At 39.2% G+C, this 16,978-nt stretch overlaps 1 long non-coding RNA gene across 1 annotated transcript in view; it reads left to right on the plus strand.

Moving 5' to 3' along the window:
* The first annotated feature begins 5,914 nt into the window (after positions 1-5,914).
* The window catches only part of LOC102023543, a 13,462-nt gene continuing 2,398 nt past the window's right edge, over positions 5,915-16,978 (plus strand). The window contains exons 1-3 of the long non-coding RNA XR_262488.2: positions 5,915-6,000; positions 10,298-10,425; positions 13,541-13,655. This is a non-coding gene — a long non-coding RNA (uncharacterized LOC102023543). The remainder of the gene's footprint in view (positions 6,001-10,297; positions 10,426-13,540; positions 13,656-16,978) is intronic.

Here is a 16,978-nt window from a genome sequence, read left to right on the forward strand (position 1 = left end):
TAGCGACGAGCGGGGAAAGGGCAGGGTGTTTTACCCTTAGGGAGTAAAAGATATTTTGCGTCGGGAGTGTTATACTTTGTATCCAGATGTACCCCCTAGAGCCTCAGGTGCTCAGAAGTGGGTCTGTTGAGAAGGGACTGGATTACAGGGACGCGAGAGCTGACTCGCTGTTCAAAGGTGAAATCCTTCTGGTCGGAAGAGGCGGGGCATCGTGGGCAGGACCAGGAATGGCTTAGGTCCCTTCGCTGCTGCCAGCTCCACTCCCTGCTTTATGGTTATCGTGAGGTGAGCAGCTCCCTGTCCTCCAGTTCCCTCTGCCATGCCGCCATGCCTTGGAGCCAGCCAAAGCTATGGCCTTAACACTCTACAAACTGTGAGCCACAACAGACCTTTCCTCAAATTGCTGGTATAGGTTAATTTGTCCCAACAACCAGGAAGGTGACTAAGACGGGAGGGATGGATGTCCCTGGATGTGGATGAACAAATGTCCCTTGAAGAACATTGTCCCCCAATTTGTGGTCAGCCCAGGAAGACTGTGGGTTTCCCTGGAGCCTCTGTGAGCCACTTCTCCCAGAAATCTTCCCCACGTGGTTACAAACAGAGGCTTTAACTCTCCTACTACCCTCGGCCAAATGCCAGGTTTCCTTAGTGCTGGAAAATATCACAGCTTTAAAAATTGCTTTGGTTACAAAAGAGGGCAAGAGAGCTTTTGTGTTAGAAAATTCTAATTGTAGCAAAAACTGTCTTCTCGGAAAGAATCCCAAATTGGGAAGGCCTTTTGTTGAAATTAAGTCTGGATTAGAATATCACGAAGTAACCATATACTAGGTATAATCACTATTTAACCTGTGGAGTTAGATAAACTCTGGGTACCTTGGTAGATGTCACTGAATTTCAAATGATAAAAATATGTAAGTTTTGATATGTAGAAAATGCTTAATTATGGCCATTATTATTTATTATTATTTAACTCCATAGCTTAAGAGTATGTGGAGATTTAGTTATTTTGAAATTCTCTTATTGGTCTTACATCTCTTGTGAAATTTCCAACTTTTTTTTTGTAATTAATTGTCTTGAAGATATTTGTTGGGGGCTTAGTAATAGGAGCATTATACTAGGTAGAAGATGTAAGTGGTGAAGAGTAACTGTAAAAAAATAACGTTTGAGGGAACCTTATTGTAAATAAATCTTTGATGGCATCTTTCATTCCTACACTGAATTCCTAGGACTATGAAAACATAACTTCAAAAGACATTCTTCAAGCTTCAAAGGCAAACTTAAACTAAAATTCTAAACTGTAAAATATTTACTTTTTGGAAAAGTACCAACAAGAGAATTAATATTTATTTTGTGCAAAGTGTGAACTTACCCAGAAGATGCTTTCTTGTTAGTTACTGTGAATCACCAAGGGTTTTTGAAGTGTATTGACTTTGGCTTTGACTTCTAATTCTTTCCAGGATTTGCTGGTTTTCTCAGTAGTGTGAGGTTGTTTGAAGTCTATGCAAATTGCCCTGCTTCCTCTTTTGACAGTTAAAATGTTAACTACAGTATTTTATTTCCAGCTTTCTTCTTGTAAACATATGGCCTTCCTACATTTGTTTCATTTATCTCCTGGTATGAAGCATTTTGTATCTATACATTTACTAACCTGTAGGCAGATTTCTTTCTTTTAAAATCAAGTTATAATACACAGAGTTCTAGACTGGACTCAGCAAGCTCCTGTGGTTAGTTCTGATCAAGAAACATGTCATTAAGTAGCCTATGTAGGGAATTTCATACAGGAATCATTTCTTAAAAACAATAACCACCCCCTAACACACCTGTACATGTACGCAGATGCATAACCCCTACTGTTCATTGATAATTAGATTTTTACGTATGAGATAAAGCCATATGAAATTGCCCTTTGTAGATTAGAATTGGTCAAATAATGGGTAACTTTGTGTGATTCTGTCTATAAAAATACTTCATGAGTTGGTTTATGCTTTTCTCACCTTTCTCCAAATATAGAGCTTCCTCATTATCATAGGAAAGGATTTCTTTTATTATTGCCCAAGATTGTATATGTTTGGCTTTCATAAATATTTGAACCAGTCAGAAAAGCCATAAAGCATTTGTTATTTTGGAGACAGTAGAGGGAGCTTAGAGCTAAAACATTGTTACTGTGGGCATGTAAATGATGATTGTCTTCCAATTTTTGATGTGTGGATGAATTTAAATACGAATATATGTGTAACAGTGATTTTTTAAAAGGTTCATTGTGCTTAAACCATCACTTTAATAAAATAAGAAGAAGGTTGGTTGCCTCACGGGCAGGGACTTCATCAAATTCCAACCAGACTCTGAATAACATGAGAGACGGCGCATTTCCACATTGACGCATTTGGGCTTCAGAGTTTCTGCTTTTCCATGAGCATCATAGTATAATTCTCTGTCTCTATTTCATCAGAACTCCAAACTACGTTGCTATTTCCAGTTTGCATCAGTTTACAGTCATTGTAGTTTAGTTGATCACTTCCTCCAGATCTGTACTGAGGCCTTTTGATCCTGCTTCAGCTCACATTCTTCTAGAAAGGTGTCTAATAAATGAGTATTTTTCACAGAGCAGGGATTTTTTTCTTTTTTTTTTTAGCTGTAATTAAAGATGTCTCTCACTGACCCTCTCCACAACCATCTTTATCTTCCATCCAATCTTTTGTTAGTTGCCCACTGGCCCTGAGGTTATGAAGGATTCCTAGGGTAATTGGTGGTGTAGCCTATTCTTCACTATAGCTAGTCTACGGAAGACCCCAAGTCCCTAAAGTAACACAGATTCCTAGGTCTAGTGATAACATGGAGAAGAAAAAGGAGAGTGAAAGAGGAAGAAGCAGAGTGGGAATAGCTCTAGAGATAGTAAATGTACTTTCTAAAGAAAATTAGGGCAATTCTTGTGGACAAGGATACACCAGAGCACAGCCTCTTCACTGTGGTACAAAGGGGCCTCCTACAGTGAAGGCTGATTCTTATGCCACTAATTGTAAAGCTACCATATTCATAACTGATCACTTTTTCCATTGACATTTACATAGGCCCGTCACTACAATCAGGACAACTGGATCCATCATACCACTCATTCCTTTTATTAAAAAAACCCTAAACACCATTCTGCTTTCTGCTACTGTGTTTATCTGAGATTTTTACAATTTTATATGAGTGGAATTATGTAGTATGTAACCCTTTTTGTATGGCTATTTTTTTACTTAGCATCATTTTAGATTTATTGACATGTATCAACAGTTCACTCCCTTTAATTGGCAAGTAATATTTTAGTGCATGCATATGCCACAATTTATTCACTCACTAGTCTTTCAGGAATCACTTTCTTTTGTTGTTAGAGATCTAGTATCTTGAGAACTCCTCGTTCATTGAAAAAATTTAAAGTTTTTTTCAGATTAGAATGTGAGTCTTCTATTATTCCATCTTAGCTGGAAGCAGAGTTTCTATTGCTTTACTCTTTTACAATTTTTAAATTATAAATATTAACTCATTAATTGTAGAAAATGATAGCCTTCACTGTGACATTTTCATACGTGTATACATCCTCCTCCAATCACATTCTCCCTATGAACCTCCCCTTCCTTAATAGTCCCTCTTCTGCTTTCAGGCCTTTTCTTTCTTTCTTTCTTTCTTTCTTTCTTTCTTTCTTTCTTTCTTTCTTTCTTTCTTTCTTTCTTCTTTCTTTCTTTCTAGTTTCTACACGAGAGAAAATGTAATTCTTGTCTTTCTGTTTCTGGCTTATATCACTGAAACGTGGCTAGGTTAGGGGCAGAAGGTGTAGGTCAATGGTAGAGTATATGGTTAGCATCCAAGAGACCCTGGGTTTGATGCCCTCCCACTCCCCAAAAAAGTGGCTAGGTCAAATTGAAATGTACTAAAGTGTATAATAATTGCTGGATTTAAAGTATGTAATATATTTATACTTCATTAATAATTTTATATCAATTACACATTATAATGATAGTTTAGATATCTAAATTAAGTAACAACTTTTTATGATGAGTTTCACCTATCACTTTACCTTTGAAAATGTCCTTGGTAGAAAAATTTAAAATTATAAGGGGCTGGGGATATAGCTCAGTGGTACAAGTGTCTGCCTGGCAAAGGTGAGGTCATGAGTTCCATTCCTGGTACCAAAAAAAAAAAAAAAAAAATTTAAAATTTTATATGTGAGCAACCTTATATTTCTATTAACAGTACCCTAGGTCCGATTGCAAATAATAGTAAATCTTGTATAACCTCCATTTTAATCATCCTGGTCTCAATACCATTTGCTCAGCTCACTTCCTAAGGGGCTTCAGCTCTAACCATTTTTCAGCCCCACCAGACTTTTAATCCTTGACGCTTTCACCTTTTCTCTGAGCCTTCTCCCTCCTCCCAGGCCCTCACAGCCCTTGTCACTTAGCTTAAATGCCATTCTCCATCATCTTAGTCACTCTCTGGTGTGTATTACAGACCAGTCCAAGAGGGTGTGCTGAGCCAGGTGCTAAAATACGTAAAAAAAAAATATACCGCTGTAGACTCTAATAGCATGTTGTGACAATTCCTTGTACAGTCCTCTCTACTGAGCCCTCATTGTTTCTCGCCAGCCTGCACCACATCTTTAAATTCTCAAAACTACTTACTTGGATAAATGCACGACTCTGGTCAGACTCAGATCTCTAGCTCCTCATGCCCCCATCCGCACAGCTGCTGTGTCCGGTGAAACACTGAGCAGCTTCACTCCAAGTTCACTGCATTTGTTCCCCTGGAGGCCCTCAGTGAGCCCTACTGTCACACCACACGTGTGCAGTGTGGCCGCTCTCGTCTGTTCTCTCCTGCACCAGTGGACTTCAAGAAGAAAACAGTTTACAGAAATCGGTGAGCAGGTCTTCAACAGTTTATGAACTCTTTCTTAAAAATTTTCCACATGAGAATGCATTGGGAATTGCATTCACATCCCTAACTTGTTTCTCTCACTGTATGTAAAAAGGCAGCTTGTCTGCCACGTCCCATCTCAGAGGTGAGCTCTTGAGGTAACTACCTCCTGCGCTAAACCAAAAGGCAGCTCCTTTGTGCAATCGATCAAGATACGCCAATGTTTAAACTTCCTGTCTCCTCTCTGTTCTAAGTATATTTCTCTTAAAGTGAAACTAGCATTAGACAGTCGGTGCTTCAACTCACACTGAAATGCTTGCAGTTCTGATATTATAGCGTGGGTTGGTGGAACTGATGACAATTTTTGTTGGATGCCTTTGTCTCCTTCATCTATAGGTTTTTGTCAGGAACCCAGCGTTCTTTGGGGGAGAGTCCAAAAGAGCAGAAGATTGGTGAGAAATATTGGTGAAGATATTGATTGGTAGTGCATTGAATATTGGTGAGGAAAACAGCTTTTCAAATATGTTTAAACATTAGCAAATCTTAGCTATTCTCAGTCACCTTTAGGGCCATGTTATTAGCTAGAAGGAAGAAAATTTTGACCGGCAAATCTCTTTAAGTTAATAACACTGATTCTTTCAGTGTACCTTGGATGAGTTCTAGGACTACCAGTTTTTAAAAGATACATTAAATATCTAGGCTAGAGATAAAACTTTTATGTGGTCTCTCTCAGATTAAGTATATATTATTAAACAGTACTTATTTAACTAAGTCATATCATGAAATATGTATTTCAATTATGGTCAATTCTCATTTTAGAAAAAATAATAAATATTGTCTACTTCCTATTAAAATGATTGCTAGCTTCAAATTAATGTTTTTTAAGTGGGCTATACATTTCTAATTCATAAAATAAACAGAAAATATGATTATGATGTATAATGAAATTAATGGAGTTACTGCTCATTGAAATCTCTATTTTTTCTTTTTTTTCCGGTACTAGGAATTGAACTCACAGCCTTGCACTTGCCAGGCAGACGCTGTGCCACTGAGCTAAATCCCCAGCCCCGAAATCTCTATATTCTTAAAAGCAGAATATGAGATCACGTATGTATACAAACATGTAAATTATTTGTTATCAAAAAAGCATTCTATAAGTTAATAGGCTATTATTTAAGAACTCCTATTAATAAACAATGATAGGGTTAGTTAATAATGCAATTAGAAGTAATAGGAGCTAAATAATATAGGTGATTAAATATAATATCTTAATAATTTTCTTGTACTCTGATGTGCAATTTTTAATATATCTTTTTTGCATACTTAAATTTGTAGGTCTTATTGTATATTCTTGATATGTAAATAGTCCTAATTAAACAGATATCACTTAATTTAATCAAAAATAACTAACACATTTCCTTCTGTCTTATGATGTGGTAGGAAATGTTTTTTATCTCCTTTTCCAGTAATACTTCTCTGAACTGCCAGTAGCTGTTATGAAATCTTTTTTCTTTTATGCAGTAGTAAAACTGAACGCAGTCAAATGTAAATTCACTTTGGCTAGGAACTCTACTATTCTGAAGTTTACATCCTAGAAGTTTATAGACTGGGTGGAATTTCTTGAAATTTACATTTGTACTCTCTTACAAATATGCAGATGGATGAGCAAAATCTAGTTTTTATTTGGAGAAAATAGCCACAATGTTTTATTTTGTGTTTTTTGTAATTTTATTAAAATCTTTATGGAATCAAGAAAAGTATTTGAAGCCATTTTTCAAATTAAAGTACCTAAGAGCAGGAGAATATTGCTTGTTGTTGTAATTCAATGAATTACTTGGTATGTTATAGAAAGTATGATCACATGACTGTAAGTAGGGTTAGACAGAATGAGCTCTGCACTGTCAGTACTTGTACTGGCCTGGACTGTACTATTCATCTGGAACGTGTGAACCTGATTTTATTTGGAAATAAGGTCTTCATAGTTGTAAATAAGTTAAGATGAAGTCGTGTTGGATTACAGTGGACCCTAAATTCAGTATGATTGGTGTCCTTCTAAGAAAAGTGCAATTTGGACAAAGACTCTAGAAGAAAGAGGCATGGACAGCTTCTTCCCTAGTGCCTCAGAGGAAGAAAGCCCTGCTGACACTTTAACTTCCTGGACTATTGTTACAGATAGCAGTGTTATGGTTTATATCTAGATGTCCCCTCAATGCCTCATGTTCTCACAGATAGGGCTTTGGGGAGTGACCAGATCATGGGTATGTGATACTGGATTACTTCAGTCACTGGTTTAGCATAGTTCTGGGCATGGGTGATGGATTTACTGAAGAGGGAAGACTCACCCTGGGTGTGGGTGGCACCAACCAATAGGTTTGCAGTGTAGATGGAATAAAAAGGGAAAGAAGGAGGGATTGATGCTTCCTGCCTGCCATGCAATGAACTGTTTCTCTTCTGCCATGCTCCCGTGCCTTGGACCAGCCGCCTATGAACAGAAACCTCTACAAACTAAGCTAAAATAAACTTTTCCTCCTTTAACTCATGAATGTTGGGTATTTTGCCCCAACCATGAAAAAGAAACCAAGACAAGTAGTATGACTTTCTATAAGTCTGACTTACAGTTTGCAGACTTCCTGGGTTGGCTACCATAGATAATGTGTTGGCTTCCTAGGCTGGTTGTTTCAGATTTGGGTCAAAGTCTTATCTATATATTGTATGGTCATTGTCTCTTTGTATACTTGTGTCTCAAGTCCAAATGGTCTTGAACATGTGTTAGTGAAAGGACTAACCTTGAGAGGACTGTTAGTGAAAGCTGGAAGTGTCAGGAGGAAATTATTACTGAAGAGTGGTAAAAAGGTGACTTTGCTAAGTTATAGTAAACTGTTTAACAATATTGTCACCTGTACTAACATGGAAAACAGAAACTTGATCTAAATAATAGCTAGGGTTGGCCAAAATTTCCTGGCAGAAGGTTAAAAATACCAATTGGTTTACTTTAGCTACAAATGATAAAATAGTCCGGGAGAAAAAAGAGTGGCTCAGATTTCCAGGAAAATTTAGAGGGAGTGTAGAGGGCTAAAGTCATTCTTTCCAGTAAGCAAATCATTCTCAGTAAGAAAAGCCCTCAGGGCAAAGGTCAAATCCAGGAGCTATCAGGAAGACCCAGAGCAAAGATATACACAAAGAAATTACTTCAAATGTCTTCGCAAACCACTGAAAGATGTAAGATGGTCTCTCATGAGTACTTTCATATTGATTATAGTTCTCTCAAAGACCATTTATTTATTTATTAGTACATGTTAGTAGTACATAATGTTTGCATTCCTTGGGGGAAATTGGTAGATGTACACAATACATAATTAAATGCATAATTAACTATATACATAACACAAAATCTAATTAATTATGTATATAATACATAAATAAATTAACTGTACACATAATATATAATTTAATTCCTTTTTATCCCTTACCCTTCCTTCCCTCCACCCCCATCCTACTCTTGATCCCCTCCGTTTTTTTTTTTTAACATGCTTGCAGTATAGACTGTTTGCATTTCTTGTGAGGAGTTGGTACATGTACATAACACTTCTTCTCATCCCCTTTCCCTCAGCATCCTCCCCAATTAACACTAATTAATTGTATGTATTAAGTCCCAGATTTGTGGAATGAATTAAGTTTGTAAACCAAGGTACTACTTACTGTAGTTCCTCTCTGACCTTTGTTATTTCTTTCCTTCTACTGATTTTGGTTGTGTTTCATTCTTGCTTTTCTAAGTCTTCAAGATACATTGTTAGGTTGTTTATTTAAAATAGTTCCGGGGGCTGGGGATTTAGCTCAGCGGCACAGGGCCTGCTTGGCAAGCACTAAGTCATGAGTTCGATTCCCAGCACCAGAAGAAAAAAAACCAAAAACAAGACAAAAAAATAGCTCTTTTTCTTTTAAAATGGAGGTGCACATTGTTCTATAAACATGTCGTGTGGTACTGCTTTGGCTGCATCCCACAAGATTTGGTAAGTTGTGTTTTCATTTTTGTTTATTTTTTGAGAATAATTTAAAATGTACTTGCTGGCCTATTTGATGATCTATTTGTTCAAAGTATTTTGTTTGTATATCTAAAATTTCTGTTTGACTTGTAGTTTTCTCTCTTTTGCCTATCTCTGTCAGTGAGATGAGTTTCTTGCATGCAGCAAAGTTTTGGGTCTTCCTTTTTAATTCAATTAGATGGTCTGCATTTAACTAGAGAATTTATATCACTTACATTCAGGGTTATTATTGAAAGGTATGTACTAATTTCTGTCATTTTATTGGTATTCTTCTGGATGTTTTGAATAATCTAGTTCATTTCTTTCTCCTTTATTTATCTTGGGGCTTTTATGGTTTACTGAATTAGTAATGTTTATATCTTTCATAATTCTCATTTGCTTACGTTCTCTCCTAGTGAGTTTTTTTCCCTAGGCCCTCACAATTGTGTTTTTTTCTTGCTTGCTCTTATTTGTGTAGGATTCTTTTAAGTATCTTCTGTAATGTGGGTTTATTTATTTAGTTATTTATTTATTTTTGAGACAGGGTCTCACTATATAATATACACTGGACTTAAACTCATGGCAATTCTTCTGCCTCAGCCTCTTGAGTACTGGGATTACAGGCATACACCACCATGTCCAGCTTCTGTAATGCAAGTTTAGTGGTCACAAATTAGTTTATACTGATCTGGGAAGATCTTTATTCCACCCTGCTGTGTACTTGAGTTAGAGAAGTTTGTTTCTGGGTCCTGTAATGGTGAAATCTGCCAGGCTTGGGAGGACTATAACAATTCCTTTCAACTCTCACAGTTAGTGCTGTGTGCAGGCTAAGCCCAGCTCCACTTATCCCACTGGGCCAGTTAAAGGATATGTGCTACCTTAAGGCTGGATTCACCCTGCAGGCTTTTTGCGTGTTCACTTGGGACTGTCCCTAGCCTGCATGAGCTTTGGTAGCATGTGGGCTAGGAAGGTGCTAATTTACTCCAGAGTGCCGCAATCTGTGTACCCACAGGTGTGACAAATATGTGAGCCTCAGGATAGCCCTTAATGCTCAGACAGTGGGGGAAGGATACGGGCCACTGAGTTTCGCATGAGACTAGGGGTCCTGTAGGAACCAAGCCATCCACTGGTCTCAGTCTGAGTGCTCTGAGACCTGGCTGTGATCCCAAGCCACACCTGACTGTTCGCAGTTCCTGACACAGTGGTCACCAATCCTCCCTACACTTTACCCTCCACAGCCAGGGTTCCCACTCATGAAACTGCAGGTTTATGTCAGACCCTTCCTCTTTCTATGACGGTTTCTCATGGCTGTTTCCCATCAGTCACTGTGACAGGATGTCCTGAGGGACCCCAGATTGTGAATATTGCTTCCTGATCACCAGGTACTTATTGCCTAACAATGGGCCCTTCTCAAGATGGCTCCTGGTTATCACACTCGGAGAGGTGCTGAGTGATGCACAGTGATCCCTCACCTATCGCAGGAGTTACGTTCCAGAGATCCCTGCAACAGGTGAATATTGGCGAAGTAGCATTATATTTATTTAATTAGTTATATATATTTTAAGGTTTTATAAACCCTTCCCACACTCTTATAAATACTTCATATGCTCTTAAACACTTTCTACACTCTTAAACCTATGTAATTTTAATGACATGTAAAATTCTATAAGGGTACTCGATGTGAAATGGAAAGGAGAGATGCTGAATGTATGGGCACAGTGTGGGAGAGCAAACAGACCGATGCTATGGTCACTGAGCCAATCAGCACCCAGGATACAGAACACAGTGCTGTGGTTGGTCGCCTTCCATTCCATCAGCCAGTAGTGTGCCGTTTACAATCGAATGTTGGCAAACTTGCGCAAGCGGTAGTGGCATACTGCGTTTCCATTGTGTACAGTATGGGATGCATCCTCTGATGAAATACATACTGTGCTTTACTTCGATTTAATATTCTTTTAATATGTATGAATTAATGTTCTCTAATTTCATATTGCTTTAAATTTTTTAGGCAAAAATAATTAAAATCATAAATATTATATTAATACCTATATACTGCAAAATCCTGAGATATAGTGAAAACTCCACAGTACAGAATTAGATATATAGTTTTTAAAAACCTGCGATACACTGAAGCCACAATAAGTGAATCAGGATATAGCGCGGGATGACTGTATTAGATTTCTTCTCTAGTTTGTTAGCTGGAGGAGTCACAGTCACAACTCATCTAATATTTAAAAAGAACCACAAATTGTTCCTGCAGCTAAGACTGCCGTCTGTGGTCATTGTCAGGGTTGCCTGTATTCTCCCCGTGCCGTGGAAGTGGGGAGACTGCTTTATACTTTTCTCGGAATTGCCTTTCTTCTTCTCTGTGGTTTTAGGCTTTCCTGTCTCCTCTTTCTTAATTCCCATAGCTCTTCCCCTTTCTCTCAGAATATAGTCTCTTTCATTGCCCTGATTCTTGTCACTCTCAGAGTCATGTGAGGAATACTTATATTCCATTACCTTACTTCCAACTCCAGATATCTTTTAAAAATTTTTTATTAGTACATCTTTGCACTCATCTGAGGGACTAGGTGCATGTACTTATCTTAATTGTTTACTCCCCTTTCTTTTCCCTCTTCCATTTCATTTTTTTTCTAACCTCAAACATCTTGAATTCTTTCATTCTTGCTTTCTCCTCTTCTCTTCCTCTCTTTCTCCCCCTCCCTTTCTTTCTTTCCTTCTTTCTGGCTTTCTTTGCATGGGATATTTCAAAAGGTCATCTTTAAGCTCAGATATTCTTTTCTACACTTGATCTAGTCTGTTGTTGAAATTTTCAACTGTAGTTTTTCTTTGACTTTGGAGTTCTTAATTTCCAAGCTTTGTTTGGCTCTTTTTAAAAATTTCTATCTTTTTGCTGAATTTCTCATTTATAGCCCACACTGCCTTCCTAATTTCATTTAGCAGTTCCTCCGCATTTTCTTGGATCTCATTGAGTTTTTAAAATTATCATTCTTTGAATATCTTTATATCAGATATTTCATCCATTTAAATTTCTTTGAAATCTGTTGCTAGACAATTATTACTTTCTTTTGGAGCTATCTTTTTTTTTCCATATTTCTTGTGATCCTATACCAACATTTGTGCATTGGTTACCCACATATCTCTACCTCTACTACTTTCCTTGGTCCCTTTTTAACAAGCAGCTTTCTCCTGAAGATGCATCTTGGATGTTTGGTTATTTGGTTTGCTATGTTATGTTTGCTTTGATTCTAGTGAGGTACTGCCATGTCCTCTCCCTGTAGGTGCTTTTGCTGTGATGAGTGAGTTTGGGCACAATACCTATTGTATCAGAATCAGAGAGTCCCACTACTTCTGTGGGACACACAGGAGCAGGGACATTCTAGCAGTTCAGGTAGATCTGCAGACAGCAGTGGGTATGGGGTGCTACGTAGCAACTTTCGCAATGGTGGTGGGGCCTCTATCAGGAAATGGAGTTTTCCTCAGGCATTGTTGATGCCAGCTCTGCTAGTAGCAAGGGTCTGAAACACTTGTCCTCTGACCTCTCAGTAGTGTGGACCCAGACCCTGGGGAGGAAGAGATGGGGGAAGTAACTGCAAGAATCCCTCTTGAAGCCCTCATGCCCAGTCCTGCTGCCACTGCGTGGTCAGATAAAGTATAGGGGCAGCCAGTAGTGGGAACTACACAGGTGGGTTGACAGCAGGAACCATGGTGTCTATTTCTGCTGCCTCAGTACATCCTTGCAGATAGGGAAGCACTGGGAATCACAAAATCCTGCCCCACCCTCCCGCCCTGTCAGTAGCAGGCACTTGAGCTTGGCACAGGGAAGGGAGTGGCAAGAACCACATGGGTATCTGCCTTCAGTCCTGGCCCTGGTCATGCCCTTGGGCTCAGAGAACAATTTCCCTGATCTCCTGGTTCTCAAGGTTGATGCCTTTCATTTCCCCTCTATGTCATAACCAGTGCAGGGGATCCTGTAGGCTTCGGTCAGAGTCACCCTGCTGGGCCAAGTTTGGTGCATGAGACAGCTACTACCTCCCCCTACCCCGAGTCAATGCAGTAGACTGTCCTGTGGGGTCGCAGAGATGGGAATATGCAGAGGTTTCTGACCTCTATAGATACATTCTAAACTCAGTAGTTCCCTTCGTATGATGGCTCTTCCTATGGCACCCTGAGGGTTTGTGGGAGATGATATGAGATCCTTTTCCAAAACAAGGCTACCATGTAGATTTCAGATTATTTATCTAAGTGGCTCCAAGTCTGTGAGGATTATAAACTCTCTAGCAGCCAAGACTGCCAGAATCTGCACTGATAGTTTTCTGGTACTCTCTCTTTCATCCTTACCCCTGCAAAGGAGCGACTCCCTCTCCCCCGCCTGTGGATCCAAGATGACAGGTGGTGGAGTATCTTGTTTCTCGTACAATGTGGTGTTCCAGATCTCTGAATCTTACAAGCTGCTATCTCCTGCTGACTCCTAGTGTTCTGCCACAGACACTCACTGCAAATTGCAGTTATACAGCTGTAATTTTTCTTCCTCTAGAGGAGGAGGTGAAGGCTGGGCAGTCTATTCAGCCACCTTGTCCTAGTTCAAGGAGCTTAAGACCACTTGTCTCTTGAGCTCACAGGTCTGCATATTTCCAGGAGCTACATTTGACTGCACCTGAGAAACCTTATCAGATGGCAAAACATCAACTTTGAGCTGATGCAATAATGGGATGCGACTCTGAGGATCTTGAGGAGGTGTGAGTATGTTTTGTACATCGAAGGGATGTGCACTGCTGCTGCCACAGTGTCAGTTGTGGCTTCTTGTACTTATGCAAAAATGGTGGCCCCAGAAATGATTCATTCATGATGCGAGCTCATTTTCTACAATCTAGGCTAGCCTTAGTGACCTGCTTATAGTCAATAAAATACAACAGAATTGCCTCTAAGTGATTACTCTGATGAGGTATAAAAGCCTTTATACTTTAGGGATGCTTACCCTGCAGATGCTCAGTCCCAAGACATGGCCTCTTGGAACCGAGCTACCATGTTGTAGGAAGCCAGATCCCCCACAAGAAGCCACAATGAGGTGATCTACTTGACAGACTCAGCTAAATTCAGACTTCAAGTCCTAGCTCAAAGGTTGAACATGCCAGTAAAGCAGTCTCCAGGTGATTCTAGCTTCCAGACATTTGAATCACCTCTCAAATGAATCATTCCCAGACAATCAGGACTACAAGCCACACCCGCTGTGTCCCTTCTGAATTCCTGTCCTGTAGAATACAGCAATACTACAGGAGTTTGTGGGTTGTTGTTGGTTTTTTTTTTGTTTTGTTTTGTTTTGTTTGTACTAGAAATCAAACTCAGGACCTTGAGCTTGCCAGGCAGGTACTGTGCCACTGAGGTGTCACCCAAGCCATTTGAGCTGTATCCTCAGCTCAGGAGTTGTTATGAAGTGTGATAGAAATTTACAGTGAGTGTTTGAAATTTAAAAATATATTTCAGTAGAAGACACATTGCCATCAATCCCTCTCAAAATACTCCTTTATTTTAAATACACTTACACCACCATTCATGGCACTTTCTTTTTTGAAATTCTTTTATTTTGTGAAAAGAAAAACCAAAAGCAAAATTTGAAGTCTGCTGTCATGAGTATCTTTCAAGGTGTGATTAAAAAGCATGGTGAATGTTGCTGCAGAGTGCCACCCCAAAGACAGGCTTTGAAAACATCACGGTGTGTCCCCGTTGGCCTTACTGACTGGATTGGCACTGTGTGACTTCTGGTTCTTTCTCAGATGACCATGAAAGGTAAGCATTTTGAATCAGTTCAGGACATCGAGGAAGCCACAACAGCTGACTTATATAATATACTTTCATGTAAAGAAACTGAGCCTCACAGAGTTACATTATTTACTGAAAGTCATGCAGCTAGCTGGCAGCTGATGAGTCTGAAGTCCTCTTCCATTATGTGCCCACCAGACTGCGAAATAGAACAGCATTAGTTGATCTGCCAAGGAAAGGGTTTTCACTAAAGCTCTAGCTTTCTGCAGAGATAAGGCCCTGGCTTTGGGCAAATCTTTAAGCTGATGCTCCCATGGGGCCTGTCTGGAGAGTCAGCTCTCATACTATAGGCTAGCTGACTTATTTCTTCTTGTTCTCATCTTCTCTCATCTCTCTTCATCTTTCTATGGATTTTCCCACTCCACTGTTTTCTTACCTTTTTCTTCTTCAATATTTTATATTGAAATGTTGTTTTAGTACCCATGATCCTCAGAGACATGAGTTATGTAAGCTTGTGGGGTTCAGACTCATAACAGAAATGAAAGGGAGCCAGGCATGGTGGTGCACACCTGTAATCCCAGCACACAGGAGGCTGAGGCAGGAGGATTGCCCCAGGTTCCAGGCCAGCCTGGGCTACAAAGTGACGTCAAGGCCGACTTGAACTGCATAGTGAAACCCTGTCTCAAAAAGGGAAAAGAAGGAGAAGGGGAAGGGGAACGGGAAGGGGGAGCGAGAAGAAGAAGGAGGAGCGGGAGGAGAAAAAGAAGAGAAAGGGATCCCTGGTTGGCTGTTTTCAGAGGAGATTAGGATACGAGGGAATAGAGGCAGAATACCTCATCTACAAAGAGAGCCAATACCAGCTCATCAGTCATTGGTATTGGTTCTAAGAATTACATTTTTGACACATCTTAGTTTCTCCCACTTATAAATGGGGAAACTGATCTTAGACAAGTGGTTTTCCTATATTCCCTGCATGGTCCTTTTGCTTTTATACATCTTAGAACCCAAATCCTCAAAAATCAGAATAGGCAGTTACAATTTCCTCTTTAAAAACCTTTTCTGTGGCAATTTAATTTTAAAATCACTGCTATTCAAAGAGTACATTTTTCAAATCACAGATTTGGACTATATAGATAGTAGCATTAAATTTTAGGGTTGAGAGCACATTGAGAGGGTGCTTTGCAGGTATTTAATGAAGCATATGTATTTAAGAATGCTGATTTAGACTGCATATAAAGGGGGAGACATCTAAATGAGGTCATATTTTACAGGGAAGAAGAAATAAGTCTTATGAGGAACGGATACAGAAACTCAAATTTTTAAAGCCTTGGCTGAAAAGTGTTTGGGGATTGTTTCACTATACTCAAGTTATCTAAGAGGTTGACCATTACACCTGTTCCATTGAGAAGCTGAAGTACAATGGAACTATTCATTTTCACATGAGTTATGCTGTCAGTTAGGGTTTTATACTCCTGCCTTTGGCTGTGTTTTCTAGAAAGCTTTCACAGTTTAGGATGGAGAGAAGAATGATTTAACCAAACACAGCTGGAGAGACTGAAATACAAGGGTGTATTACCCAGTTAAGGTCAAGGATTGGTTCATTTATTTATTTACTATTTATTATTATTCTTTTAGCTTGAGACAGAGTCTCACCAGGTAGTTCAGGCTGGCTTTGAATTCACTATATAGCCCAGTTTGGCCTCAAACTCATGGCGCTCCTTCTGCCTCACCCTCCGAAGTGCTGGGAGTACAGTCATGTGCCACTACACCAGGCAAGGACTGGTTCATTTAAATCATAATTCTTAACTACTTTTGGGTTATGAATTCTTTTTTAATTCATCTCTACTTTGGATCTACCCTCCAGAAAAATGCATACATCAAAAATTTTGCATATATCCTAGCCTGTTTGGGCTGCTATAGCAATGTAAAATAAACCGGGTGGCCTCTAAACAAAAGAAAGGCATTCTTCACTGTTCTGGAAGCTGGAACTCTAATCAGAGATTTGGTGAGGGCCCAAGTCCAGGTTTCAGACAGCCAACTACATGTTACAGCCATATGTGGTAGAAAGAGGGTGATAGGATTCTTTGGAATCTCCTATAAAGGGCAATGATTCCATTTATGAGGTTTCTGCTCTCATGTTCTATTTATCTCCCAAAGGTCATAGTTCCTTTCACCTACTATCATACTGGGCTTTAGGATTTCAACATATGAATTTGGTGGGAGGGACAAGCATACAGTCTATAACAGCATACAATACCCATTCATGGACCCTATTCATGGGCTAAATATAGGATAAATTC

The sequence above is a fragment of the Chinchilla lanigera genome, unplaced genomic scaffold (assembly GCF_000276665.1).
Source record: "Chinchilla lanigera isolate Chin_1 unplaced genomic scaffold, ChiLan1.0 scaffold00048, whole genome shotgun sequence".
Lineage (NCBI taxonomy): Eukaryota > Metazoa > Chordata > Mammalia > Rodentia > Chinchillidae > Chinchilla > Chinchilla lanigera.